The sequence below is a fragment of the Pteropus alecto genome, unplaced genomic scaffold (genome assembly GCF_000325575.1).
Source record: "Pteropus alecto unplaced genomic scaffold, ASM32557v1 scaffold204, whole genome shotgun sequence".
NCBI classification, from domain to species: Eukaryota; Metazoa; Chordata; class Mammalia; order Chiroptera; family Pteropodidae; genus Pteropus; species Pteropus alecto.
The window spans coordinates 1,630,708-1,639,279 of NW_006435766.1; positions in this window are offsets into that span (position 1 = coordinate 1,630,708).

The following is an 8,572-nucleotide window of genomic DNA, read 5'->3' on the forward strand; positions in this document are numbered from 1 at the left end:
CTAATACTAAAGGCTACTTTATTTCAAAAGATTAAGCTTTCTGCAAAAAAATGTAAAGAAACCATGCATTCACTCATTCATTCATTCATTATTCAAAGAATGTGTATGCTGTGCCACTCTATGGCAGGCCTATTCTCAGCCTGGAGGCATAGTAATGAACAACATAGAAAAAAATTCCTACCTCTTGGGACCTATGTTCTCATCGTCTTGTGGCAGAATACAGACAATAAATACGCGAACAAGTAAGGCATAAACAATGTTAGATGGTGACAATGGAGGAGAAAATGAAGCAGGGAAAGGATAAGGAATGTGCGGGGAGGGGTTGCAAATCTAAATAGGGCGGTTGGGGAAGTCCTCCCTGAGAGGACAGCATGTGAGCCAAGACTTGGAAGTGGGGCGGGCACAAGCATGCGCACATCCACGGGAGGAGCAGCTGGAAAGCCAGAGTAACTGGAGCACGGAGTGACAAAGGCAGAAAGGTGGTGGGCAGGAGCGGTAATACGGCAGGGAGGAGAGTGTAGACATTGTACAGGGTCCGCAGGCCCTTATTAAAGATAATCCTTTTCTCTGAGCAAGATGAGAAGCTGGTCAAAGGTGGTCTGGCACAGAAGTGACACAGTCTGTTTTAGCATTAAAAGCATTACTTTGGCAGCTGTTTGAGAACAGACTGGGGCAGGGCTGGTTTAGTGCAAAGCAGAGAAATTAGCTAATAGGGTATTGCAATAATTCAAGTTGGTAATAAGTAGTAGGTAAAGTCTGTATTTTGAAGATAGACTCAATAGGATTTGCTGACAGATTAAATATATGATATGAATGGAAGGAAAGAATCAAGGATGATGTTAAGTTTTTGGATCTAAGTGTCTTTACTAGTCTGCTCTGGCTGCCATAACTAAATATCACAGACTGGGAAGCTTAAACAACAGAAATCTACTTCTCAAAGTTCTGGAGGCTGGAAGTCCAAGATCAAGGTGGCAAGAGCATTGGTTTCTGATGAGAGCTCTCTTCATGGCTTGCAGGTGTCTATTTACTCACTGTGTCCTCACATGCTGGAGAGAGATCTCCTTTTTTTCTATAATGACAACAGAGGCTCCATCCTTATAACCTCATTTAACCTTAATCACCCCCTTAAGGCCCTGTCTCCAATATAGTCACATGGAAGGTTAGGGCTAAACATATGAACTTGGAGGTGGTGGAACACAATTCAGTCCAAAGCAACAACTGAAGGGATAGAGTTGTATTTACTGAAACGAGAAGTCATGTGATAGTGAGTTCTGGGAGAGGAGCAAAAGTTGGAGGCTTGAGATGTCTGTTCAACTAGGCAGTTAATCATAAAGTGTGGAATTAAGGGGGCAGGTCCTAACTGGAGATATGAAAGTGGGATCTATCACTGTATAGGTAGCCGGGAGACTGAACAAGATCACCAGAAGAGAGGAGAGCCAATGACTAGCCCTAAGCATCCCCATGAGCAGAGTTTGGCAGTAAAGAGGAAAAGCGTAGGAAACTCAAAAGAAGGGACAGGAGGAAAGCCATGGAGTATGGTGTCCTCAAAGCAAATAGAAACACTTGTGTGATGAAGAGGAAGAAATTGACTGTGCCAAGAGCTACAGACAGATCAAGAAAGAGAAGACTAAGAATTGAGTGTTAGATGTAGCCCATGAAGGTCACTGGGGACCTTGGCAATGGTGGTCTTCATGGGGCAAAGCCTGGCTGAGGCATGCTCAGGAGAGAAGGGTAGGGAGCACATTGACAATAGCGTATGTGCCCTTACCCTAAGCTGTGCAGGAGAGAAATGATGCAGTAACCAAAGAGGCTTGTGGACCAAAGTGAGATTCTTTTCTGGGGTAAAAAAATTGCATTGCATTTCTATGTTAACAATTTTTCATTTTCTCACTAGCCGATTGCCGATCAAACCAGAACTCTTCTTGATTTAAAGACAGCTCTTCTCTCCTTTCACCTACAATACCCGGTCTTATTCTAACCCGAGCTTTGCAACTGAAGCCCCCATCCCAGTTATAGCTTTTCTCTCTTGTGCTACCACTCCTTCTAAATGATGACGAACCTTCATGGAGTGCTATCTGCCAAACTCAGCTTCTGCTAATTGATTTAATCCTCACAACAACCCTATAGAATTGTAATACTCTTGTTCTTCAGTTATAGGTGCTGAAGCTGAGCACAGAGAATTTAGGTAATTATCTAAGTTTGTGCAGAAGGAGCTGGAACTCAGCCCAAAAAGGCAGTTTCTGAAGCTCATGGTGTTACTCTTTACTGACTCAGAGAAAAGAAACAGGCTTTATTTTTCAGACCCTTCTCTCACTCCTCTTCTCCAGCCCCTTCCACCCATGTCCGCATATCTTAGTGTCTCCCAACCATATCTCCACACCAGCATTATGTGCCATTGTGACTGTTGTCCATTCCGGTATATACTGTTGCTCATCCATTTTGGAGAAAGAGGCCTGAATCACAGCCATCTGAGCCCTTTCCATTGCATTCTCTTCACTGGGTAGTATGAATGAGTAAAATTGAATTTAATTTTTCCCTTATGATCCAGTAATATTTATATCTTCTTTTAATACAAAGAATCCAGTTATAAAAATTTCACTAAATGCCGGACATGTTTTTTTTAAAGGCCAGTCTTTCCTTCAGGGAAAAGCATTTTCAAACAGTACAGTGGACAACTTGTAAGGAGCTTATTATTTGACCGACTTCAGAGGTACTTCCAGTCTAGTGCAAACCTGGCCCTGAACACAGGCAGATGCGCATTCCCCCTTCTCTCCTCACACAAGGGCACTTGCTCCAACACTGCCACTGAAGGCTGGGGCACAGTTGCTGGTGTCATCAGTCAGCATCCGGGAAAATAGGATTCTGAGAGATGATGAGGCATGCTGGACATGTAAACAGCCATTTTCCTGTCTCTGGCTTGATTCTTTTTCCTCTGAGTAATTCCCACCTTTTGTTCTTTGTGGTTTGTAATGCTGTTCTTTTTCTCTCTCAGATGTCCCAGTTGACAAATCATGAAATGTTTGTTGGCGTTGATTCCAACATCATTCAGCCCTCTCCAGTTTTATTAATGAGCAGTCAGCAAGGACCTCTTGGTCCATCCTGTCATGTACCAGAATCAGGGAGGGAGCAGCATGAAGGACTTTGAGGAGAACAAATATCTAGGTTAAGGTGTCCGTAGACCACCCACCTCAGACTTGCCCAGGGTGATTCCTGATTTCATTGTGGTTCAGAATCTCAGTTCTGAAAAGCTTCTTGGGTAATTCTGATACACACAGAAGATAGAGGACCAGTCATCTAGGATCTGCTCAAGGAGAAGTAAGAGAAAGGCTGGCCCTCCTAGGAGTCTCCTGTCTCCAGGGGCTGTCAAAATAAAAGCAAGGGAATTCCAGAAAGGAAGAAGGAAAAGCAAAAGAAGAGATATCTGTTCTTCCTTTCCAGTCATGCACTGCCCCTTCCCAAATCTCTGGTCGTGTACTATAAGGGTGTACGAAGCATGTGCATTTTTACACTCCATCATGGATAGCAAAGAACACATATTTAATCTCAGAGCATAAAAAGTTTAGAAATTATCTAGCCCAATTAGTTACCTCAAGTCTTTCATGTAATAAGGTACAATGTAAATAAACACTAAAATTTAATCTGGCTCAATTCTCTGCCATTTAACCTATGAGGACTCTGAGGCCCAGGCAGTTTATGTCACTTGTTCAGTCACCAAGCCAGCTAGTGGTAGAATCAGGCCTAGATCTAGACTCCTGTCTTCAGAGATTTCTCTGATGTCCCAAATCCAAACAAATTCAATAGGGAGCTGCACACTGATTCTTGAAGCTCTCAGAGATTGTTGCACACAGCTGGGGTCACTCCAGGGCCACGGTGGTTTGCACGTCCAGCTCACTGAGAGGAGAGAGAGAGAAGAGAGAGAGGGGGGGAAAGAGAGAGAGAACCATTTATTGAGTCTATCACATTATATTATCTCATTATCTCAAGTGCTTAGCATATATTTTCTCAATTTTCACCCAAGCCCTGCAAAATTTTGTCATTTCCATTTTGTCATTTTCATTTTACACACAAGGGAGTTGAAGCTAAGAGGTGAAGCAACAAGGTCAAGATCACACATTAATTAGTGGGAAAGCTAAGTTTCTCTCATTCCAAGCCTGTGTTGACTTACACACGCTGCTGGCCCCCTACATCCGAATTCACTCAAGACTGAACATGGTATTGCCAAGTGCAAACCTATTCATTTCCGTGGGAGATATGCATGACAGTACTTGTTTTAACCAGTCTTCACAGTCTCTACCCAAAGGGAAAACTCACTTAGAAACCCAAATTAAGATAAGAAAGTTACTTGCTGAATATAAAGACAGAACGAGGGAAATCTGATATCCTTGAAGGATAACCTTCTCAGGGCAGCAGCCTGGTACAACAGCAGCCTCTGTTGTTGGGATGGCCCCTCCGGCCCAGCCAGCTGGAGGACTTGTGTGAGCCTGCTGGACACCTACTCATGCATAGCTGGAGTCGCCTGCAAGCTCTTGTCCTAACTCCTGCTCCACTGTGACCACATTTCCCAGTTGTCATTCAGTTTCCTTGCCCAGTTACATTTTAAACATGTCACAACTCATGGCTTATTTGGCATTGGGTACAGTTTAGGTTACTCGTTTCTCAGTGGAATTTAGGGAGCCTCCATGCACAGCTCCAGACTAGAGTGAGGAGGCACTGTCTCTGGGAAATGGTGAGCTTTTTAAGTCTCTTTTACAGTAAGTGCATCCGAGTCCATCTCGACGATTTGGACCTTGCTTGGCTGGCTCCCATGGCCAACGAGAAATCTAATTTCTTTCAGTCTGTAGTAGCCACTGTTTACTCCTAACATCATTGTTTTGTTTTTGTTTTTTTGGGTTTACTTGTCATGTGCTCATGTGAAATCAAACTATACAAAGGTGTTTTGTGAGAAGACACTCTCCTCCCACTTGACCTCCTGACCTCTAATTCTCAGTTGAGGGTATGCCCTGTGCACTACAGTCACAAATGCTAGCAGAAATGTTTTCCTAACCCTCTGCTTCCTAAGCTGACTGTCTGAGAAGCTGCGGGCTTCGAGGCCCAAAGCCATGGTGCTCCTCAGTTGTATAGGAGGCAGTTGTGAGTGCCTTGTAGAAAACTGTGTGCCTATCAGCGCACTGAAGGAAGGCTGAAAGTGGCATCGATCCCAGACTAACGGTCAGGTGATCCTTTCACATTACCTTCCCAATGAATCATGAGAAAGATCATTTCAGACAAAAGCTGTAGTGCTCATCTTTGTCACAAGGTGATTTTTAAAATTGAACAGAGCTTTTACCATTTCTCTCATAGGTGATTGCTTTCCTAAAGCGTCCATTCTCTTGAACCGAGTCCCCCCTGAGAGGCAGAGTCAGCCATCCTCAGGAAACATGGGATGTTGGCAGAGGGGTCCGCCACTGCTGCCCCTATCTCTCTTGGCATACAGACTCTTCCCTCTTCCTGACCCGACCAGACACTGACATTCCATCCTGAAGGACACCTGAAGGAGAACTGTATTCTGTACACGTATACCCAGAATGTGTGAACATCAGACATGTTGTCAATGAATTGTTGCTGTAATATGAATTTTAATGTTTCCAACTTTAATTCATTTTATACTTTTTCTCACCATTAAGGTTTTAGCTAACAAAGTGAACAATCAAATCCTCTCCCAGTTGAAAGTCACCACAAACTTCAATAACACTGCCTCCACCGCTAGTTAACCACATGATGACCATGACACCAGAAGGAAGATGTGTGAGGACAAGTTGGCCTCCTCACACCCTTCAAACTGCACAAGCCTACATGTCTGGTCTACTCATGAGGCCAACCCTGCTTACAAACCTGGGAAAACACAGACATCAGAATAAATGACCAATGTTATAAAAAAATGTTTTAATTTACTGTCACTCTGAAATTGTTTTTCAAGATCTAAGACCTGGGGATGGTGATAATTAAAGGTGGTAAAAAGGAAAAGGAAAACCAAAACTAAACAGACACTCCATAAACACATCTATATGACAACAGACTCAGCTAAGAAGAGACTGAAGCCTTGGTCCTTTGCCAGGAAAATGTGACTGAGACATAACCCGAGCTGGAGGGGGCAGGGGGTGCAGTGGCCAACAACTCCCTGCAGGCCCTCACACGCATGTCTATATTACGTTGCTCCATTAGGTAGATTGAGGCATCACATTGATACTTCCCACATATATTTACCAAGTGTCAGCTATGGGCTAGGTACTATTCTAGAATTTTGGGATGCATCAGTGAATAGAACAAGGACTCCTGCCATTAAGGAATGTGCATTCAAGTGAGAAGAGGAGATAAACAATAACTATAATAAATAGGCAAATTCCATAGTGTTCTAAAGGTGATAAGGGCTGTAGAAAGAGAAGGAGGGGAGTAAGATAGGAGGTTCAGCACTGTTTCCGGGAAAGGGTTTGTGGGCAGTGTGGTTGGCCATCTTAAACGGTGTATTTAGAATGGGCCTCACTGAGAATGTGACATTTAAGCAAACACTGAAGGAGTTGAAGGAATTTATCAAATTAATATCCTGGAAAGGCTACAGCTAAGACTTGGAGGCAGGAGCGTGCCCAGAAGAGCAAAGGATGAGAGAGGTGACTGTGGCTGGAGCAGAGTGGTGGAAGGGAGTGTGGTAGAAGAGGAGAGGGAGGCACAAAGTATGGGCCTGGCTGGCCATTGTCAGGACCTTGGCTTTTGCTCGGAGTGAGGTGCAGCCCTGGTGGGGCAGGAACAGGACAGGGACGTGGTCTGACTCGTGCTTAAAGGGGACACTGTACGCTGGTTGGAAACTGGACTGAAAGGGGACCATGGCAAGGCAGGCGGACCAGAGAGAATGATGCATGACATCAGTGCCTCACTCCAGGATGGCAGGGGAAGTGAGCGGAGGTAAATTTGTGAGTACAAGTACTGTGAAGGTGGAGTTGACAGCCCTTCCTAGTGGATTCGGATGTAAAATACGAGATGACATGAGGAGTCAGAAATGATTCTAAAGGTTTTGGCCTAAGCAAGTGGAAGTATGGAGCTGCCATTCATTTAGGCCAACCAAAGTGTCAGAAATTATTCATGTGGGATTGTCTATATCCTTTAGAAACAAAAGGATGCAAGCCTCCTAAAAGTACTTATAACCTGAATTTGCCCGAATCATCATAAAACAGTATACATAGTATGAACCAATATCACATGCATCTAGCAAACTTCCAGGACTCAAGTAGAAATCTAGAGATCATTCCTAGCTCTTGAAAGTGTATACTAAGAATATATGGTTTTTGATGAAGTAATTTCCAGAAATTCCCCTTCCACCCAAACCTGGTCATGGAAGCTAATAAATGAGCAAGAAATAAAACATTACATTAAGAATATTCTCCAGTATTTGAAGCTACATATAAACAGAAACAATCATCTTTTTTTAATTAAATTTATTTGGGTGCTCATCACCCAAAGTCTAGTCTCCTTCTGTCACCACATATTTGAGCTCCTTTACCGTCTTCAATCTTTTCTCACCCACTTCCCCTCTGGTAACCACCATTCTGTTCTCTGTGTCTAAGAGTTTGTTTTGTTTGTTCCTTTGTTGCTTTCTGTTTTATATCCCACATATGACTAAAATCACATGGCCCTTGTCTTTTTCCATCTGACTTATTTCGCTTAGCATGATACCCTCAAGATGCATCCATGTTGCCACAAATGGCAATATTTCTTCCTTTCTTATGACTGAGTAGCATTTCATTGTGTATATATATGACATCTTTCTCCAATTATCCACTGAAAGGCATTTAGGTTGTTTAATATCTTAAGTACTGTGAATAATTTTCCAATGAAATAGGGGTACATATATCTTTACAAGTAAATGTTTTCAAATTTTTCAAATAGATACCCAGGAGAGGGATTGCTCAGTTTTATGATACCTCTATGCCTAATTTTTTGAGGAACCTCCATAGTGTTTTCCATAGTGGCTGTACTAACTTACATTCCCACCAGAAGTATATGAGGGTTCCTTTATTCTCCACATCTCCAACATTTATTATTTCTTATCTTATTAATAATAGCTATTCTAACAAGTGTGAAGTGGTATCACATTGTAGTTTTGATTTGCATTTCCCTTACAGCTAGTAAAACTGAGCATCTTTTCATATATTTGTTGGTCATTTGTATGTCTTCCTTGGAAAATATCTATTTAGATCCTCTTCCTAATTTTAAATAGAATCGCTTTTGGTTTGTGTGTTACTGAGTTGTATGAGTTCTTAATGTATTTTGAATATTAGCCCGTTATTGGAGGTATTGTTTGCAAACATCTTCTCCCATTTGGTTGGTTGCCTTTTTTGTTGTTGATGGTTTCTTTTGCTATGCAGAAGCTTTTCTAGTTTAAAGTATCCTCATTCATTTATTTTTGCTTTTGCTTCCCTTGTCTTTGAGGTTAAATTCACAAAAATCTCCTTGAGAACAAGGTACATAAGTTTTGTACCTATGTTTTCTTCTGTGTATTTTATTTTTTCAGGTCTTATATTCAAGTCTTTAATCCATTTTG